This window comes from Pelophylax lessonae, assembly GCF_965119305.1.
Source record: "Pelophylax lessonae genome assembly, chromosome: 10".
Classification (NCBI taxonomy): Eukaryota; Metazoa; Chordata; class Amphibia; order Anura; family Ranidae; genus Pelophylax; species Pelophylax lessonae.
The window spans coordinates 163,091,657-163,113,945 of record NC_138777.1 but is presented as its reverse complement, the minus strand read 5'-3'; the positions used below and the strand labels follow the sequence as shown (position 1 = coordinate 163,113,945).

The 22,289-nt window shown below is 44.5% G+C and overlaps 1 protein-coding gene across 1 annotated transcript in view; it reads right to left on the bottom strand.

The window, feature by feature from the left end:
• Positions 1 to 21,888, bottom strand: part of CCDC85B (coiled-coil domain containing 85B) — a 78,657-nt gene extending 56,769 nt beyond the window's left edge. Inside the window, exon 1 of the mRNA XM_082270816.1 lies at positions 21,769 to 21,888. The gene's annotated coding sequence lies outside the window, so the exon portion shown is untranslated. The remainder of the gene's footprint in view (positions 1 to 21,768) is intronic.
• Between the last annotated feature and the right edge of the window lie 401 nt (positions 21,889 to 22,289).

The window sequence follows — 22,289 nt, the reverse complement described above, 5'->3', positions numbered from 1 at the left end:
ACAAAATTATACGCAAACATCTTAGCTACCAGACTAAAAGAGTTGATGCCGAATGGATCCATGTAGATCAAACGAGATTTATTCTAGGGAGAGAAGGAAAGGATAACAGGATAAGAACTCTGCTCCTAATGCAAAAAGCGGGAGATGAGGGGTCCCCAGTGCTACTCCTGTTTCTAGATGCTGAAAAAGCATTTGACAGGGTAGACTAGAGATTTATGATGAATACAATAGAAGTGGTAGGTATGGGCCCAAAGATGATCCAATAGACTAAAACATTATATAAACATCCAACTACATCGGTAAAGGTTAACCAGTTCCGGACAGCGCACCGCATATATATTGCGGCAGGGTGGCCCGGCTGCGCAAAATTACCTACAGGTATGTGACGCACACCCCACGGCAATCTTTTTCGGTTCAGAACCAATCAGTCATCAGGTCCAGGCCAATGATTTATGGCCTGGACCTAGTGATCGGTTCCGACCAATGGAAGAACCTCCTGTGCCTATGTAATGTAAACACAGGCACAGGAAATGACACAATCTCCTCTCCTGGAGCCCTTTTCGGTTTCAGCATGAGAGGAGAGAGCATCTACCATGAGTACGCAAGCACTACACTGACACCAGTACACATATGCACATTTTTCACCCCCTGATCACCCCCCCAGTTAACCATTTCACTCCCTGTCACAGTGTCACTATGTACAGTATACAGATAATTTACTGATCACTGTATTTGGTGTCACTGGTGACACCAGTTAGCTTCAGCTAAAGTTAGCAGCAGTCCCAGTAGGTTTAGGGTACCTTCCATATATTCCCTAATAAAGGTTTAACCCCCTGATCACCCCCAGTTAACCCTTTCACTCTCTGTCACAGTGTCACTAGTAAAGTGTACAGATCTTTTTTCTGATCACTGTATTAGTGTCAGGGGTGACACCAGTTCGCGTCAGCATCAGCGTCAGTTATGGTCAATCCCAGACAGCGTCAGATTTTAACCCTTTGATTGCCAGTAACGCTAACACACACACACACTATATACCTCCATTACTAGTATAGTGTCTGAATGGATCAATATCTTTGGTCTGATCAGAACTATACTAGCATCCCCAACAGTTTAGTGTTCCCAAAAAGCAGCATTAGCAGGATCAGCCCTGACATCTGCCAGCACCTGCATTTAACCCCTCTGCCCAGACCACCCAAACAAGTGCAGTATCAATAGATCACTGCCACTTACAATACACAGCACACAAAACCACAGCATTAACAGAGTCAGGCCTGATCCTGCTAGCACTTGCAGTTCATTTTTTGAAGTGGTTGGTTTAAACAGTCCTCGACAGCCAGGTGCTTTTTTACCTGTGAGCCACACTAGGTACCTGTAAATGTAGTGGACAAAATGTCAAACGTAAGGTACACTAGTGAAGAGGCCTACAGGATACTGAGCATGACAGATGAGAGCGATGGGGAGTCCTCACTGTCGGAATCAGGCTCAGTATATGAACCTGTAGAGAGCAGCGGCACCCTGACAGATAGCTCTGACAATGGAGTAGAGGTTCCTGCTAAGGTCAGTAGTACCTGACCCTGTTCTTCTGTTCCTGAGGTGCAACAACCACATGATTGTTGTATGCAGCAGAGTGTTGGTACTAGTGCCGCTCAACCTTCTGGTGAACTGGCAAGCACCAGTGGCCTAGTACACCCTGGTCGTAGATAAACCAGCACTGCAGTATCACTCGGTGAAGTGGCAAGTCCCATTAGTACAGTTGAAGCTGGTGCGGTGGCTAGCACAAGTAGTGGCCCCCAGTCACCAAGAATTTGAGCCCATAGTGCCCTTCCTGATGTGCTTGCAAATCCTGATTGGCAGCCTACAGGTTCTGCAGCACCCGTACTTCCCCCATTCACTGGCCAACCCAGAATTCAGGTGGAAACAGACAATTTTACTCCCCTTGATTTGTTTGAAATGTTTTTCACCGAAGATCTGTACAGATCTATTGTGGACCTAAGCAATTTGTATGCTAATCAATTTATTGCCACAAACCCAAATTCGACTCTTGCCAGGCAATTCGGCTGGAAACCTATAATGGTTCCCGAATTTAAGACCTTTCTGGGCCTATCCCTCAACATGGGTATTACTAAAAAGAGTATGTTGCGATAATATTGGTCCACTGACCCAATTCTTCATATGCCACGACTACAACTGTAAAATGGGAGGGGTGAACTTCAAGGATGAAGATGAAGATGATGGGGCCGTACTTAGTTGCCCGTAAGGCCAAACGCTGGTACAAAAAAGTGTGTGTATACTTGTCAGGGGTTTACTGCTGTGCGCAGGTGCACTGGTGACCTTCCTGCCCCAAATTGGCAAACACCAATGCTCATGTGCGTAAGCAGAGGCGCTCCCACGAAGCACTCTCACGTTCGCAAATGTTTGTGTGCATGCACGCACAAATTACCATTGGTGCCAAACGGCCTATTTAAATGAAGCAGCCATACTGAGTCTTTGCTGTTTAATCTTCAGCTTTCCTGTGTCTCCTGTGTCCGTACCTGCTGTTTCTTGATCATCTGACCCGGCTTACCTTTGACCTGGATTGCTTGCTACCCGCCCTGACCCCGGCTTGTCTTGACTACGCTTTTGCCTTACCCTGATCTGTTTATCCGCTATTGGACTTGGACCTGCTCTTTTGCCTGGCTAGGGGAATCCTGTGGACCGCGACATGGTGCTAACATGCAGCCAAATTCATCTCCACCATCAGGAGCCCTGGTGAACCATAGCTAGCACTTAGACTCCGCAACTCAGGTGAACCTGGGCCTCCCGCCAGGGTGTCCTGTCAGCATCCCCGTCCCCGGATTTCGCGTAGCATTCTGGGCTCTCTATCAAGTGAGAAATCCCTCTGCTATGACGATTCCTATTGGCTCTTTTCAATGCTTACTCTATGTAGAATACAAAGCATCAGGAAGAAGTGGATCTTTCCTGAAATTCCAGGAAGAGATTATAACAGTCCTTCTGTATCCAGAAGGTGCTGTGGCCCAATTTCCCAATCAAGATGCAGTGAGCCAGCTGCATGAGAGTTTTTTTCCAGATGTTCTCCCTGGTACCCCTACCCAAAGAGCACCCCACAAAAGATGCTGTGTCTGTAGCAAATGTGGATATAGGCGTGACACCCACTATTTTTTGTCCCTCCTATCCTGGCCAACCTGGTCTCTGCAACAATGACTGTTTCTGTCGCTACCACACACTAGTGGAGTATTAGTATAGGGTACAGCACGGCACAGTCTAGGGCACACTTTCACACAGGGTCTCGAAAGATGTTAGATGGCTATCACATTTTGAGAGACCCTAACCTGGAACATTTATAGCTACAATAAAAGTGTAAAAAAAAAGACAAAAAAAAACATAAAAAAAAAAAAGACAAAAATAGTTGTCTTTTTATTGTTCTTACTGTTTTACTGTATTTTTTGCTATACTGTAATGTTTTACTTTTACTGTCTTTTATTGTTAATCATTGTTTGCTTTGCAGGTATGTCATTCTACTGTTTTACTGTACTGTTACTGTGTTTTATTGTTAACCATTGTTTGCTTTGCAGGTGCGCCATTCAGCTGCAGCACTGATTTGCTTTTTTTTTACATCAACAGGGTTTGCTCTCACAACACGTAAAATCAGCGACTCCAGCCCTTTAGGAAGTGATTTCACCACCACAGTTTAAAAAAAGAGCATATCTGGTGAAGCATAGGGGCTGGGGTGGACATAGGAGCGGATTGCCCCTATGCTTCACCAAATAATTGTTTACTCTTTTTTTTTACACAGATTGCAATAAAAAAAGTTGTTTTATTGAGTTCATGTTTTATTGAAACTGTGTTTTATCGTTAACCATTGTTTGCTTTGCAGGTACGCTATTCAGCTGCAGCACTGATTTTTTTTATTTTAACAGCAACAGGGTTTGCTCTCATGATACATAAATCCGTGACTCCAGCACTGTAGGAGGTGATTTCACCACTGCAGGTAAAAAAAAAGCATACATGCCGAAGCATAGGGCATGGGATGGACACAGAGGGCGGATCTCCCCTATGCTTCGGCATATATTTTTATTCACTTTACCTAGCAGAGATTCCTTCATTTACACTGATTGATGTGAATAGAGACATCTATTAGGTCCTTTTTTTTCGTACAGCCCATAGGCTGCCCGAAAAAAAAAAGAACAGTGCATGTATGCCCATCATTAGAAGTGGGTAAATGCAGAGCAGTATTCTAATGAGGGCATACCACCAATCGATCGATGTAAATGGGGGAATGTTAGGTTCTCTTTTTTTGTTAATCCCACAGGCTGCATGAAAAAAAAAAGAACATTACAATATATGTCCAACAAGGACCAGCAACGTACTGGTATGTTGCTGGATTTTGAGTGGTTATATAGGAATGATGTTTGAAGGTTTAGACATCATCTTGGTATCGTTTTTCTTCAGCCGGTGCTCGGCTTTCATGTAAAAGCAATCCTAGGGGCTAATTAGCTGCTAGACTGCTTTTACAAGCAATGCGATGAGACGTTCCTCCCTCCCCCCACCTTCCATGGTTTTTACGGGCTATCCTGTCCCACCGGGGAACCTAATAATCCAGTTATTCTGCCAGAATGGCTCCAATCATCTCTTTGGCCTAAGAAACCGGAAGTTACAAGCATTTCATTACTTCAGCTTCGCTGGATATAAACAGCGCCATTGACTACCTATTGCTATCATAGGGGATAAAATAGATGATTAAAAAAAAAATGAAACCACTCCTGATCGAACCCCCCCCCCCCGCCCCCCGTGCTCGCGTGCAAAGGCAAACGCACCATGCATGTGAGGCATCATCGTGAACATCGGATCGAGGGCAATAATTCTAGCAGTAGACTTCCTCTGTAAATCTCCAGTGGTAACCTGTGAAGGCTCTTAAAAATGTATGTAGTTTGTCGCTGCTACACGGACGTGCACAATTTTAAAGCATTGTTGTGTTTGGTATCTATGTACTTGGCATAAGGTTATATTTTATAATTTAGTGTGTTTTTGTGCATTAAAATTCAAAAAAAAAAATTTTTCCCAAAAAAAAATATATATGTTTATGGGTTCAAAGTAATTTTCAAGCAAAAAAAATATATTTTTTTTATGTAAACAAAAACTGTCAAACAGACTTGGTTTTCAAGTGGTTAGAAGAGTAAATGATGTGTGGCATAAGATTCTAATATTTGACATAAAATGCCAGGACAACCCCCCCCCCTTTTCCCAAATGACCCCTTTCTGGAAAGTATACACCCCAAGCTATTTGCTGAGAGTGTCACGGAACCATGAACCAGACGTACAACAACAGATAAGTGAAAATAAGAAGGCTTTATTGAAAATCAAGCTATAAAGCAGAAGTCCAAACGGATGGCGAAACCGAGGCAGAGTCCTTGCGAAGCCAGAGGTCAGGAACCAGGAGGGTAGTCAGACGAAGCCGGGATCAGGAACCAGCAGGGTAGTCAGACGAAGCCAGGATCAGGAACCAGCAGGGTAGTCAGACGAAGCCAGGATCAGGAACCAGCAGGGTAGTCAGACGAAGCCAGGATCAGGGACCAGAAGCAGCAGCAGTCTAGAAGCATGTGAACACAGGAGGACCAAGCAAGGAACTGAAGCCACAGACCTCCTATATATATGAGCTAGGCATCCAGCTCCTCCCAGTGGGAAGGAGGAGCCGCAGGGTGGGAGGCTACAAGAAACCCAGAAACCAAGATGGCCGCCAGCACATGTCAAACGAAGGAGAACAACAAGAAGGTAAGACCATGACAGTACCTCCCCCTCAAGGGCCCCTCCTCCGCGGAGTAAAGAACGGTTTCTGAGGGAAGCGTGCGTGGAAGGCTCGGAGCAAGGCAGGAGCATGGACATCTGCGGAGGGAACCCAGGAACGCTCCTCTGGACCATAACCACGCCAATGAACCAAAAACTGCACCCGACCGCGGACCAGGCGTGAGTCCAGGATATTGCTCACCTCATACTCCTCACGATTACCCACTTGGACCGGACGGGGCCGAGGAACCGAGGAACTGAAACGATTACACACCAGTGGCTTCAACAGGGAGACATGAAACACGTTGGAGATCCGCATGCCAGGAGGAAGCGCAAGGGCATAGGCTACCGGGTTTACCCTGCGAAGCACTCGGAAGGGACCAACAAAGCGAGGCGCCAGCTTGGGAGTGGGCACTCGAAGGTTGAGGTTGCGGGTGGACAACCATACACGGTCTCCGGCCTGGTAGGAAGGAGCAGGCGCTCGTCTGCGATCAGCCTGGAGTCTCTGGCGCTGCGCAGAGACCTCAAGGGACTTCTGGATCTGTACCCAAGAAGCACGTAGGACGGAAAGGTGATCCTCCACAGCCGGAATATCCTGGGGAGAGAATACCTCCGGTAACACGGCAGGTTGGAACCCATAATTGGCCATGAAGGTAGAAGTCCCAGAGGAAGAGTTCACCGCCGTGTTCCTGGCAAACTCAGCCCAAGGCAGGAGGTCAACCCAATTGTCTTGGTGATCGGAGACATAGCAACGAAGGAATTGCTCCAAGGCCTGATTGGATCGTTCTGCGGCCCCATTGGACTGAGGGTGGTAGGCAGAGGAGAAGGAGAGATGAATCCCCAACTGGGAGCAAAAGGCGCGCCAGAACCTGGACACAAACTGACTCCCCCGATCCGACACAATCTCCTTGGGCAGACCGTGCAACCGGAAGACCTCCCTGGCAAAAATCGTGGCCAACTCCTGTGCAGAGGGTAACTTCTTGAGAGGAACACAGTGGCACATTTTGGAAAATCGATCCACAATCATGAGAATGACCGTATTGCCTCGGGATGCAGGGAGGTCCACAATGAAATCCATCCCCAGGTGTGACCATGGGCGCTCCCCGGTGGCTATGGGTTGCAGAAGGCCCAACGGAAGGTGCAGAGGGGACTTACTCTGGGCACAAACGGAGCATGCCGCTACATATGCGGCGATGTCGGAACGTAGGGAAGGCCACCAGAACAGACGTGAAACAGCCCAGGACAGCTGATTCTTTCCAGGATGCCCCGCGGTCTTGGAGTTATGGTAGGTTCGCAACAACCGAGTGCGCAACTCCTCAGGCACAAAACATCTGCCGTTGGGTCTCCCAGAGGGAGCACCAGATTGAGCCGCCAAAATCTGCTCACCCAGGGGAGAGGTCAGGCTGGTGCGAATGGCGACCAGGATCTGATTCGGAGGTATGACCGAAGTCAGAATCGACTCCTCCCTGGACAGGTCGGAGTACTGCCGTGATAAGGCATCCGCCCTGATGTTCTTGGAACGGGTAGGTAGGAGACCACGTAATTAAAACGTGACAAGAACAGAGCCCATCTGGCCTGATGTGGTGTCAATCTCTTGGCCTCAGAAAGGTAGGTCAGATTCTTGTGGTCCGTCAGGATGAGGACCGGAACCACCGAACCCTCGAGCAAGTGCCTCCATTCTTTAAGGGCCTGCACGATGGCCAATAACTCCCTGTCACCAATCTGATAGTTGCACTCCGCGGAAGACAGTTTCCGGGAGTAAAACCCACAAGGAAGCAGGAGACCCTCTGGTGTTCTACGCTGAGACAGAAGGGCGCCTACTCCCGTCTCAGACGCGTCCACCTCGAGGACAAAGGGCAACCCAGGGTTGGGATGCGACAGAATCGGAGCCGACACAAAGGCGGACTTTAGAGCCTCAAAAGCTCGGATGGCCTCGAGCGGCCAGACCTGGGGATTACTGCCCTTCCTGGTCAGATCCGTGAGAGGCTTGGCTAGCATGGAAAAGTCCCTGATGAACTTCCGATAATAATTGGCGAAGCCCAAAAAGCGCTGCAGGGAGCGAAGACCACTGGGCTGGGGCCACTGTAAGACAGCCGAAACCTTCTCAGGATCCATGGAGAACCCCTCAGCGGAAATGATGTAACCTAAGAAGGTTACCTGGGATCGGTGAAATTCGCATTTCTCAAGCTTACCGAACAGCTTGTTCTCTCGTAACCGTTGCAACACTCGTCTGACATCCAGAATGTGGGTCTCCATGGATTCAGAATATACCAAGATGTCATCCAAATAGACCACCACACACTGCTGCAACAGGTCACGGAAAACATCGTTAATGAATTCCTGAAAGACTGCGGGCGCATTGCACAACCCAAAGGGCATAACCAAGGATTCATAATGACCGGTCCTGGTGTTAAACGCGGTCTTCCACTCATCGCCCGCCTTGATCCTTACGAGGTTATATGCCGCCCTCAGGTCGAGTTTGGTAAAGACCGTGGCCCCTTTAAGGCGATCGAACAGCTCGGAAATCAAGGGTATCGGGTAAGCGTTCTTGATCGTGATGCGATTGAGACCCCTGTAATCGATGCAAGGCCTCAACTCACCGCCCTTCTTTTTCACAAAGAAAAATCCAGCCCCTGCCGGGGACGAGGATTTGCGAATGTGTCCGCGTGAAAGCGCCTCCTTCACGTACTCCTCCATGGCCTCATTCTCCGCTACCGACAGTGGATAGACCTTGCCACGAGGAGGAACGGCACCAGGTTGTAACTCGATGGCACAATCGTATGGGCGGTGCGGAGGTAGGGCAACCGCGCGCACCTTATCGAATACATCCCGGTACTCCTCGTATTCAGGAGGCAACAGAGAGTCCGAGGAAGTACACAGCAACTTGACAGGACCATGGATGCAACTAGCCCCACACTGCGGTGACCACGAGAGGATCTCGGCCGATCTCCAATCGAAAGTCGGATTATGCTTCTGGAGCCAGGGGTACCCCAAGACCACCGAGTAGTGTGGAGACGAAATAACCTGGAAGCAGACCGACTCTCTGTGAACTGCACCAATGGCTATCCCCACTGGAAGGGTCTCATGAGTCACGTGTGGCGGCAGAAGGGGTCTGCTGTCTATCGCCTCAAGAGCCAGTGGAGATCCTCGGGCCTGCAAAGGAATGGAATTGGCGGCAGCGAACACACTATCAATGAACAAACCACCAGCACCAGAGTCCACCAACGCCTGGGTCGTCACTGAGCCCCCGACCCAGGAGAGGACAACAGTGATCAGTGGTTTGTCAACACGGGAAACCGGGGACGAGGAGACTCCACCCAAGATCTGCCCCCGACAGGATCTCAGGTGCGAGCGTTTCCCGGACGGTTCGGACATGCCAACTGAAAATGCCCACCGAGACCACAGTACATGCATCGACCCTCGCGTCTTCGGAGTACCCTCTCCCCCTCGGACAGGCGAGCAAAGCCCAGCTGCATGGGTTCACCCCCAGCCAAGTCATCCCCAGGAGGCGTGGGAGGAGAGGGAGGCACGGGTGGGACAGCAAAGGTAGGCGCCAATCTGTTAGGAGGCCTCCGCAGACTCTCCTTAAAGGAAGGTCTCTCCCTGAGTCTGGTGTCAATCAAAATCAAGAAAGAAATAAGAGACTCGAGCTCCACTGGTAGGTCCTTAGCTGCAACCTCATCCTTCAAGGCATCCGAGAGACCATGAGAGAAAGCAGCGACCAGAGCCTCACTATTCCAGCCCACCTCTGCTGCCAGGGTACGAAACTCAATGGCGTATTCAGCTACGGATCGTGAACCCTGTCTGATGGACATAAGGAGCTTCGCAGCAGAGGCAGCACGAGTGTAACGCTCCTTGCGTTTCTTATAAGGTGTGGATTTTCAGCTGCAGAAGTAGTTCCACGTCAGTAGTCATGTAGGAGATATGCTGAGATACCAATCCCAACCTCAATGACTCATCATGTATGGAAGGTCTTATTTCAGCCAGTAAATACACACAGTAATTAAGCTGGTTCCTAGTGTGACTTTATATACATGTGGTAAGACAATGATAAAGGTCTTAGGGATAGGTTTGAGTGGAAGTGGTAGGTGACAGACACTTGAGGTGAGACAGTGCAGATGGATGCAGGAAGGGTTAGCGATCATGTATGATAACAGATGACAGAGTAGCAGGTGCATACAGGAGAGATCAACCCAGTGCAGGAAAAAGTAGCAGTAGCCTCAAGAGCTAGCAATCTAGTTATGCAGATGTAAAAGACAGTCCTTGCTATGCAGAGCTAAATAGTGTAAGCCTAGTACAAGTCTATAGAGATTTCCCCTGTGGGGTACTTAGCACTAATAGCGATAGCCGAAGGATCGCTCAGGAGATGCGGATGATCCAGTAGCAGGATGCAGGGATCAGCGCAGCGAGGTTCGTCAGCGAGGAGAGCTTGCAAGCATGGAAGCTTCAAGCAAGATTAGTATCCAGGTACTGGTGTTTGAACGAACACATGTGAGTGAGAACCGACGCCCTAAATAGCCATCTAGTCCGGCGCTGGGTGATGACAGCTTCAGCCTTAAAGGGAAACACACCTATATGTGTTTCTTCTGTCTAGGTAGATGGAAATCACCCGGAATAAATGTGATAGGAGGCACTGAGAGTGCCAGAACCTTACATTACCCCCCCCCCGTAAGGCCGGCTCCGGAAGGCCTCTAAGGCTGGTTGTTGATATAAGAATCACATGAGACTGGTTGCCGATGCGAAAATCGGAAGGAAAAAAAAAATTTCTCTTTTTTTTTTGTTGCCGATATGAGAATCGGAATGAGACTGGTCTCCGATGCGAGAATCGGATAAGACTGGTTGCCGATATGAAAATCGGGAAGAAAAAAAAAATTGGTTGCCGATATGAGAATCGGATAATACTGGTTGCCGATACGAGAATCGGATAAGGTTGGTAACCGATCTGAGAATCGGATCCCTTGTTGCCGATATGAAAATCGGATCAGGTTGGTAGCCGATGAGAATCGGATCCCTTGTTGCCGATATAAAAATCGGATCAGGTTGGTAACCGATGAGAATCGGATCACTTGTTGTTAGGGTGTCTGCTACATGGACCCCTCACTAGAATCGGACGCATAACCATCCGAAGTAATCCTAGTAGACCTAGCAACCAATGCTTCTTCAAACATCCTCAGATCCTTCCTACATACCACCGTGCCATTAGAAGCACGTACGCAGTCAGGTGCAAGAATCTCTGTATTTTCATCGGAAGCCAGAAATGTGCTTGCAAAAATAGGAGTATCCTCAGGAGGTGGTACAGGAGGGTTTTTTGAACGTGGTATAAAGTTCACTGGAGTTGAAGGAATATCTATTCCAATATTTGTTAATTTCTGGGTGTCCTTCACTGATATAGAACGGGGACAGGGCTGGCAACAGCCTTGATAATTTCCAGGCTGTTTTTCAGGGAAGACCCTTCGGATTCGCCTGGCCTCCATTGGGAGAGCCTTAGGCCTATGGGGTCTGGTTGGGCAGAATGTAATGAAATGTCCCCCTTCACCACAATAAAAACAAAGGCCACAGATTCTCCTGTGATCTCTTTTTTCTTGTGAGGACAACCTAGCATGTATGGCACCAATCTCCATAGGCTCCTCATCCATCTCTGTAGGATCAGGGTCCAAATGGGATGTGTCAGAGTGACAAGGTCGACTGTTTGAGGCAGGCTCGGACCATGACCAGGCAGGATCACCATATCTACTAGGTCTCCTTTTTTCCTTAGGTAGCCAGGGTCTGTGGTTACCTGGAGCGGGTTTAGGAGTGGGGTCAATAGCTGAATTCTGAGAAGAACTGGATAATGGCATTTCCATTTTTTCAGACTTCCTTTCTCGTAGTCTTCTATCTATGGTGATACTGAGTTGTATCAATGTATCCAGGGTTTCTGGCATCTCTGCTCGGGCGAGCTCGTCCTTGACGGCTTCTGATAGGCCAAGCCTAAATTGGGTTTTCAGAGATGCATCATTCCATCCTGAATCAAGGGTCCATCTCTTGAATTCTGCGACAAAGTCTTCTACAGGCCTTCTTCCTTGTTTCAAGGATCTTAACTGAAGATCGGCAGTACTCTGCCTATTGGGGTCATCATATAGGCTAGTGAGCTCTGCCAGGAACAAGGCATAGGAGTTGAGAAGCTGGTCGTTTTTTTCAAAAAGAGAATCTGCCCAGGCTCGAGGATCGCCTGATAGGTAAGAAATAATAGTACAAACCTTAATGTGATCAGTAAGGTAGGTACGAGGTTTTAGCAAAAAAAGTAACTCACATGCGTTTTTAAATTCGCGAAATTTTTTGCGATCGCCTGTAAATACCAAAGGGGGATTTATCGTGGGTTCAGGAGACTGTGCAGAGGTAAGTTGTGTCAGTCTAATTACCTGCTGCGACAGAGCCTGATTGTCGTTTTTCAATTCAGCAAGTGCGTGTATTAACGCAGATACCTGCTGTTTTAATTGTGTCACCTGAGTGGCTACTTCTGCTGAATCCATTTTTTAGGTTCGTTCAATCTGTAACGCTCCTTGAGTTTCTTATAAGGTGTGGATTTTCAGCTGCAGAAGTAGTTCCACGTCAGTAGTCATGTAGGAGATATGCTGAGATACCAATCCCAACCTCAATGACTCATCATGTATGGAAGGTCTTATTTCAGCCAGTAAATACACACAGTAATTAAGCTGGTTCCTAGTGTGACTTTATATACATGTGGTAAGACAATGATAAAGGTCTTAGGGATAGGTTTGAGTGGAAGTGGTAGGTGACAGACACTTGAGGTGAGACAGTGCAGATGGATGCAGGAAGGGTTAGCGATCATGTATGATAACAGATGACAGAGTAGCAGGTGCATACAGGAGAGATCAACCCAGTGCAGGAAATAGTAGCAGTAGCCTCAAGAGCTAGCAATCTAGTTATGCAGATGTAAAAGACAGTCCTTGCTATGCAGAGCTAAATAGTGTAAGCCTAGTACAAGTCTATAGAGATTTCCCCTGTGGGGTACTTAGCACTAATAGCGATAGCCGAAGGATCGCTCAGGAGATGCGGATGATCCAGTAGCAGGATGCAGGGATCAGCGCAGCGAGGTTCGTCAGCGAGGAGAGCTTGCAAGCATGGAAGCTTCAAGCAAGATTAGTATCCAGGTACTGGTGTTTGAACGAACACATGTGAGTGAGAACCGACGCCCTAAATAGCCATCTAGTCTGGCGCTGGGTGATGACAGCTTCAGCCTTAAAGGGAAACACACCTATATGTGTTTCTTCTGTCTAGGTAGATGGAAATCACCCGGAATAAATGTGATAGGAGGCACTGAGAGTGCCAGAACCTTACAACGAGCCGGCACATCGAATACCCTCCGAAGAGAAGCAACAAAACCGGAAAACTCGGCAACCACCGGATTGTTGTTCTCCCATAAAGGGCTGGCCCAGGCCAAGGCCTTGTCCGAGAGCAGCGAAATTAAGAAGCCCACCTTTGATCTCTCAGTAGGAAAGGCATGTGGCAGCAACTCGAAATAAATGCCCACCTGGTTAAGGAAACCTCGGCACTGAGTTGGCTCTCCCCCAAAGCGCTGTGGAAGGGGGGGCAGAACCGATCATACCCCGAAACACCGCAGGCGCAACAACAGGTGTCGGGGTAGACTCTGGCGCAACAACCGGAGCTGCAGTAGGAGCGGGCCCAGGAGCGACAACCGACCCATCGGCAACGGGAGCGAAATGAGCCGTGCGTTCAAGCAGGGTTTGCAACGCCACGGCGAACCGACCCAACAGGTGATCCTGCTGATCAAGTCTGGCAACCAGCGTGGGTAGCGAGGATGGCCCTGTACCGTCAGAATTCATGGCTTGGTCCTAATGTCACGGAACCATGAACCAGACGTACAACAACAGATAAGTGAAAATAAGAAGGCTTTATTGAAAATCAAGCTATAAAGCAGAAGTCCAAACGGATGGCGAAACCGAGGCAGAGTCCTTGCGAAGCCAGAGGTCAGGAACCAGGAGGGTAGTCAGACGAAGCCGGGATCAGGAACCAGCAGGGTAGTCAGACGAAGCCAGGATCAGGAACCAGCAGGGTAGTCAGACGAAGCCAGGATCAGGAACCAGCAGGGTAGTCAGACGAAGCCAGGATCAGGGACCAGAAGCAGCAGCAGTCTAGAAGCATTTGAACACAGGAGGACCAAGCAAGGAACTGAAGCCACAGACCTCCTATATATATGAGCTAGGCATCCAGCTCCTCCCAGTGGGAAGGAGGAGCCGCAGGGTGGGAGGCTACAAGAAACCCAGAAACCAAGATGGCCGCCAGCACATGTCAAACGAAGGAGAACAGCAAGAAGGTAAGACCATGACAGAGAGGCATGTTGAGTCCATGGAATATTTTATGTTGTGCCACAAGTTTCGCGAAAATCACACATTTTTTTCCTTTTTTTAACGCAAAGTTGTCACTAAATGATATTTTTGGAATTACATCCCAAAATACATTCTGCTGCTTCTCCTGAGTACAGGGATACCACTTGTGTGAGACTTTTTGGGAGCCTAGCCAAGTATAGGACACCGAAAACCAATTACCGCCTTCAGGCTTTCTAAAAGAGTAAATTGCTCATTTTATTTCCTCACTACATATCGCAGTTTCGGAGGCCCTGAAACGTCAAGATAACACAAACTCCCCCAAACTACCCCTTTTTGGAAAGTAGACACCCCAAAGTATTTTCGAAGAGGCATGGGGAGTTTTTTTCAGCTCTCCTTTGTTTTGGAAAATGAAGAAAGAAAGCGAAAATCTTTTCTTTTTTCAATTTCCAAAACTTTGTGACAAAAAGTGAGATCTGTAAAATACTCAACATGCCTCTCAGCAAATACTGTAGCTTGGAGTTTCTACTTTCCATAAAGAGGTACTTTGGGGGGGGGGGGTGATTGGTTTTCGGGGTCCTGTACGCAGCTAGACTGCCAAAAAGTCTCACACATGTGGTATTCCTGTACTCAGGAGAAGCAGCAGAATGCATTTTGGGGTGTATTTTCACATATAGCCATGGCATGTGTGAGTAATATAACATTTAAATGACAACTTTATGTAAAAAAAGTTTCGTCATGTTCCCCAAACTTATAGCAAAATATAAAATATTTCATGGACTCAACATGCCTCTTAGCAAATAGTCTGGGGTATCTAATTTCCAAAATTGAGTCATTTTGGGAAGGGTTTTGGGCGGTGTAAAAAAATAAATAAATACAATTTTTTGGAAATTTTCACGAAACTTGTGGCGAAATATAAAATATTCAATGGACTCAACATGCCTCTCAGCAAATAGCCTGGAGTGTCTAATTTTCCTGGGGTAATTTTGGGTGGGGGGGGGGGTTGTGCTATCTTGAAATTTCAGGGCCTCCGAAACTGTGATAGGTAGTGAGAAGGTGACATGAGCAGTTTATGCCCTTTGAAATTCTAAAGGCAGTGATTGGTTTTCGGGGTCCTGTACATGGCTAGGCTCCCAAAAAGTCTCACACATGTGGTGTCCCAGTACTCAGGGGAAGCAGCAGAATGTATTTTGGGGTGTAATTCCACATATACCCATGGCATGTGTGAGCAATATATCATTCCAATGATAACTATGTGTAAAAAAATAAATAAATAAATAAATAAAAATTGTGTAAACATTTTTTTTTGTCATTTTTCAATCACTTGTGACAAAAAAATGAAATATTCAATGGGCTCAACATACCTCTCAGAAAATTCCTTGGGGTGTCTACTTTTAAAAAAAGGGTAATTTGGGGGGATTGTATTGCCCTTCAATTTAAGCACCTCAAGGAATGTGATAGGCAGTCATAAACTAAAAGATGCGTAAATTTACAACAATGGACCATAGTTTTTAGACACTATAACTTTTGCGCAAACCAATAAATATACGCTTATTTAATTTTTTTTACCCAAGAGATGTGGCTAAATACATTTTGGCCTAAATGTATGACAAAAATGTAGTTTATTGGATTTTTTTTAAAACAAAATGTAGAAAATATCACCTTTTTCCGTTTGTATCGCAAAAAATAAAAATCCCAGTGGTGATCAAATACCACAAAAAGAAAGCTCTATTTGTGGGAAAAAAGGATACAAATTTTGTTTGGGCACAGCGTTGCATGATCGCGCAATTACCAGTGCCAAGTTGCTCTGGTCAGGAAGGGGGTAAAACCTTCCGGACCTGAAGTGGTTAATAGAACTCTGTCTGCACCGTTGGAGATGCATAATGGAACAAATCAGGTATGTCTGCTTTTCCCACTCTTATTCATGTTGACATTTGAGCCTCTTTTGGCAAACATACAGAACACCGCTGACATAGGAGGGGTAAAGATGGGAGATATGGAACATAAAATTGCAGCATATGCCAATGACATTTTGTTTTATATATACAAGCCAAAAATTACATTACCAAACTTAATAAAAGAAATTAAAAGGTATGGAGCACTATTACATTTAAAAATTAATAAAATCTGAAATCTTAAACATAAATATGAACAAGAAAGAACTAGCCTTACAAAGAGAATTCCCATTTACCTGGGGAAATAAAGAGTTAAAATATCTTGGGATAAATAAAGCTTTTGGAAAAATAAGAAAAAAATATATATATATATATATCTTAGGATAAATTTATTTATTTTTTTTTTTTTCCAAAAAGTTTATTGAAGAAACATGGTATAACAGAAACATAACATGTCAATGCGATCAACATGGTAAGCACAATAAACAAAGATCTTGAAAGCACAAATAGTAAAAATATCTGAAAGGTAGACAAAAATAGTGGTGCAGATTATAGAGTCCATGAAGAAGAGAAAGGATAAATTTAACTTCATCCTCAAAAAATGTATATCAAGCAAACTACATACCATTATTGAACAAAATTAGAGCAGAAATTAAAAAATAACAATAAAACCACCCCCATGAATGGGACGGATTAATATGGTAAAAATGTTGATAGAATCGAAAATTCTGTATAAATTTCAAATGTTACCAATATACAGTAAATCCCAGAGAATTACTTTAAAACATTAAAAGCAATAATTTCAATGTTTATATGGCAGAACAAGAAACCGAGAATACAGTTCTCAACACTAAATAAAGATAAAGCACAAGGGGAATTAGCAGCACCAGATTTTAAAAAGTATTATAGTGCCGTAGTAATATCACGATTGGTGGAGTGGGGGAAAGCAAGAAGTGATAAATCATGGGTAAAAATCGAAACACGGTTGGGTGATAACATTTGGATACTACATAACTACAGAAAGTTGGATGTAAATACACATGAGCTGACTAGAAATGCATTTAGGGTTTGGGACTTAATTTATAGACAAGCAAAATGGGAGTAGAATTCACCGTAAATTACACTCACGCGTACAATATTTATTTTACTGGGAAATGGGACACAATTTGGTGATCGGATAGTTAATAAAAATGCACAGATAAAGGATATATTGAAAAAGAGAAAGATATGTTTAGATCAAGATTTTAAACACAAAAAGGAATGAATGATTTTGAATGAATGGCAGTATCTCCAGTTAAGACACTTCGTAACAACATTACCTCAGCCTATTAGGTCAGAAGAGGGACTCCTTCCATTTGAATGTCTGTGTAATTCGCAGACGAAGTAAAAACATAATTTTTCTCAGATATAAAAAATATTTACGGAGATAGCGGAGCCGAGAATTCCGCAACTCACTGAAAAGAGGGAAAAATAATTGGGATCACATTTGGAGGAGCAACAATTAAGCAAAGTTATGAGAGGTGTCCACTATACGGCGGTAGATATAAACTCGATAGAGATGAACTATAAATGTTTGGCTAGGCTGTATATAACGCCTGTGAAAGCATACAAATATCTATCAGAAAAATCCCCATTGTATTGGAGAGGGTGTGATCAGAAGGGCACAATGGTGCTTATATGGTGAGAGTTCCCAAAGATACGGGAGTATTGGCAAAGAGTGCACAGTATATAAAAGAGATCACGAGTATAGAGATCAAAGATGACCCATGGGTATGCCTATGTCATAAAACAAACAGCCCAATAAAACAATACAGAAGCACGGTGGTGCCCCATTTGATGAATACTGCAAAGGGGGCAATACCAAAAAAATTTTGAGACCCAGAAACTCCCATAATAAAGGAGTGGTATATTTATAAAAAAGAATATCTAAGTAGCTGTGAGGAAGATCAATCAGAGAGTTTTAACACCACCTGGGAAAAATGGGTAGAATTTAAAAGACCGAGGAAATATGTGGAGATAAGGGGTGAATAGAAGTGGAAAGAGGAGGAGAGAGAGTATGAAAACAAGGAAGGTGGTAGAAGAGATAGAGTAATTGGTAAAATATGGAGTGGGGAAAGGCGGAAGGGTGTGGGAAGGGGCTGGGGAGGGAGAAGGGAATAAGGATTTCTTTTTTTTTTTCTTTTGTAATATGAATGTATGGATATATTGAATTGTATACGATTTATCACTTTTGGGTATAAGAAAAAGAAATAAAGGAAAAGTAAAAATAAAAAAAAAAGAATACTAGCAACAACCCTGGCACAATGAAAACCATGCCCATCTTTTTCCTGAATTGCACTAAGCACACAGCTGTTTTGTTTTGTTAATTTTTCATCAAGAAATGGGGTCCAACTTATGATCTTGCACACAGGCCCACTGATTTCATAAAACGCCCCTGATGAAAGTGCGATACACCTGTAGAATCGTATATACAGCCAGGAAATGCCTCTCAACCCACCATTATAATAAGCACAGTAGTCCCACTGCCGCTCATATCAGATAAGTCAGCTGAGTGAAGTCTTCATAAAGGGGGACATGCCCTCGAAAAACACATTGTCTCAAGGTGAGTAAGGACCGTGAACCTATTTGCTCCTGTGTGCGCATGCTCCAAAGCGAATCACGAACTAGCACGCCGGTGACGTCATTGGGCTTGCAGTGCGTTCCAGAGTGCATTCCAGCCCTCTCCACCAGTTCTCCGCCATCTTACCATCTCCCTATCATCCAGTAAGTGACAGACCCAGCAGAGACGGCGTTCAGAGTGGACCACTGCAGTCACTGATCACCGGTTGCTTCACTACACAGATGTGTTTAAATCTATCTTTCCAAGTGTGAGTTTTAGTTGTTGTGTGTTTTATTAAACTCTTATACAGTCTGCACATAGAGGCGCCTGTCCTATTCTTTTTCTGTTGCATATTGGAGACCGCTTCTGCTCCCCTACCCTACCCTACAGATGATATACCATTAGAATCTACAATTGTATAACAACCTTATACATTCGTTTGATATCAGTGGATTTATTTCTGTCAGGGCCATTCCTTGTCGTTTGTCTACTTTAGTGCCTGACCCCACAAATGCGCTTCTGGAAGAATGGTCAAACATTCCCATAGACACACTCCTAAACCTTGTGGACGGCCTTCCCAGAAGAGTTGACGATGTTATAGCTGCAAAGGGTGGGCCAACTCAATATTGAACCCTACGGACAAAGACTAGGTTGTCATTAAAGTTCATGTGCGTGTAAAGGCAGGTGTCCCAATACTACAGTATATAACTATATATATATACATATATATATATATATATATATATATATATATATATATATATATATATATATATATATATACTGTGTATATATACAATATATAGTATGTATTAAATAATCCAAGGGTGCCGCACTCCACTAATTTATAAATGCAGCCTTTCCCAGGCAAATCGCCGTACATGTACAGCGCTCGCTCTGGGGAGTCTAGGGGGCGAGAGCGCGCTGCTGGCGGCGCGCCCCTGCCCCCGCTAGTCAGCGGGGAAGCTGATGCATGTGTCAGGTGGCTCAGATTGTCGCCTGACACCCGCGATCTTACCCCGCTGAGAGAGAAGGACCGTCCTTCTTCCTGGGATGATCACAGAGCTCATGTGACCCTGCTATATAGGATCACATGTCTCTGTGATCATTTCAGAAGCCCAACCCCCATACAGTTAGAATCACTCCCCTAGGGTCACATTTAACCCCTTGATCACCTATACTGTTAACCCCTTCCCTGCCAGTGTCATTATTATAGTAACAGTGCATATCTTTAGCACTGATTACTGTAGTAATGTCACTGGTACCCCCAAAAGTGTCAAAAATGTCAGTTAGGGGTCTGATCTGTCCGCTGCAATGTCGCAGTCCCGCAAAAAATTGCAGATCGTCACCATTACTAGTAAAAAAAAAACAAACAATAAAAATGACATAAATCTTTCCCATAGTTTGTAGACGCGATAACTTTTGCACAAACCAATCAAAATACGCTTATTCAATTTTTTTTTACCAAAAATATGTAGCAGAAAACAAATTGGCCTAAAATGTTAAAAAATATTGATTTTTACATTTTTTTTGAGAATGTCATATAGCAGAATGTGAAAAATACAATTTTTTTTTTTCAAAATTGTCGCATTTTTTTGTTTATAGTGCAAAAAATAAAAATTGCACAGGTGATCAAATACTACCAAAAGAAAGCTCTATTTATGGGAAAAAAAGGACGTCAATTTTGTTTGGGTGCAGCGTCGCACGACTGCACAATTGTCTGTTAAAGTAACGCAGTGCCAAATCGCAAAATAGGGCCTGGTCAGGAAGGGGGTAAAATCTTCCGGGGCTGAAGTGGTTAATTAAATAATTAACAAGCAATATCCATCTCATACATCAAAATATGTGTTCCATAAGCAAGCTTTAGATCACGTCTTTCCTCAGATTAGGAACACCATATGCTTATTTCAGTGTAACATGTTCAAAAGGAATATCCAGTCATAAAAGAATCACATGCCAAATAATTATTCCTTATCCATTATGCATATACATATCAGGTACAATTCCAGGAGCTTTGCTACTCACTAAGGAACCATACACACTACCTGTAGCGGGAACTCGCATTACGTCTCATTATTTCGTTTGGGCGATTCTCACGCAATTCTATGTATCGCATGTGGGGAAGTGAATGGGTTGCCCTATGCGTGTTTGTCACCAGGGGCGGACTGACAACTCATGGGGCCCCCAGGCAATAAGAGATCATGGGGACCCATGTGTCCCCGCCCACACTCATGCCACATCCACACAAAGCCCCACCTACATCTGGCACTGCCCACATTACATGTGTGTTCGTCACAGAATTTCTCTACACTATGTTCAAAAAAAAATGTTTATTATAGAAAATAAAGAAAAATAAACTAACAATAAATAAAGTGCAACAATGGTACATTTCCAAATGTAAGGTTTTCATAAATCAACACAATATAACAGATACAACATACGTTTTCCTAGCTGTACAATATAAAAAAAGGTTCAAATATAAAAAATAAAAAGCTCTGACCAGCATGTTACAAAATGATGGCCCTAGAATTGCTCTCACTTCGACGTTCCCGACGATATAATAAATATGTGGCTCCATTATTGTTTATATACATGTGCTCATGATATCCTACATATTACATTCAAAACAGCCAAACTTGGCATTTTGAATGCTTTTAAGGGCAGATGAGGGGATTGGGTTCTTTTAGACCCCCAGATCCCTCCATAACAGTACCTGTCAAGTGCTAAAAATATACTGATATTCAATTGCCAAAATATTGGTATCGGTATCGGCATCGGCAACGAAAAACCAATATTGGTCAATCACTACAGTATACAGTGAGACCGATGACCGATGACATGATTTATTCCACTTAGGTTGCAGCCTAGAAATTGAAGGGCTCAGGCTTACTAAACAAGACATCTTTACCAATATTAAAGCTAGGAAGCCTATGTTATATTATGTTATATCCTGGTGTGTTTGTAAAAAAATACATAAATGAACTATGTAATCATTTTATATAGCTCTTAAAATATACAATAACAGAACAAATAAGCATCACTACCACAGATACATTCTACACCCAGTGATTACTTGTACACTATTCATATAAATAGCATTCATAGTAACAAACAGAAGAGGGAAAAGAATATTATGTATGCATCTTACTCTTTTGGCCTCTGTTTGCTTTTGTCAAATGTTGTGCTCAGCAGACAATTCCTTCCTGTGGGATGCCATGCTGTAAATGAAAGGTAAGCCAGTTAAAGCTTCAGCCATTGACTGTTTGCAATTAATCAAATCCTTTGTGCTGTTTCCCTAGCAACAGTGTGGGTATTTGATGAATTCTATCAAAATTAATGGGGTATTTTGCCTGACAATTTTGATCCCTTTAGTAACAAAATGCATGCATTAACAAAAGCATCTGTTCTCTATAAAATATAGGAAAGCTGCATCTCCACCATTCACTAGAATCGATAAATGAGATGCACTTTAAAGCAATAACAAACCCTGATTTAGAAGATTTCCTGAACAACACAGAACTAAAAAGTTTTATTACACATTTTTTGTGTTCTAAGAGGTGTTAGCTATCCTTTAAATACTTTCTACTCTTATGTAGCTCTGAGGGCCTATATGTAAGGGGATGGTGCACTGGCAGCCTCCGCTGTACCCATCTCTCTGCATTAGCTGGC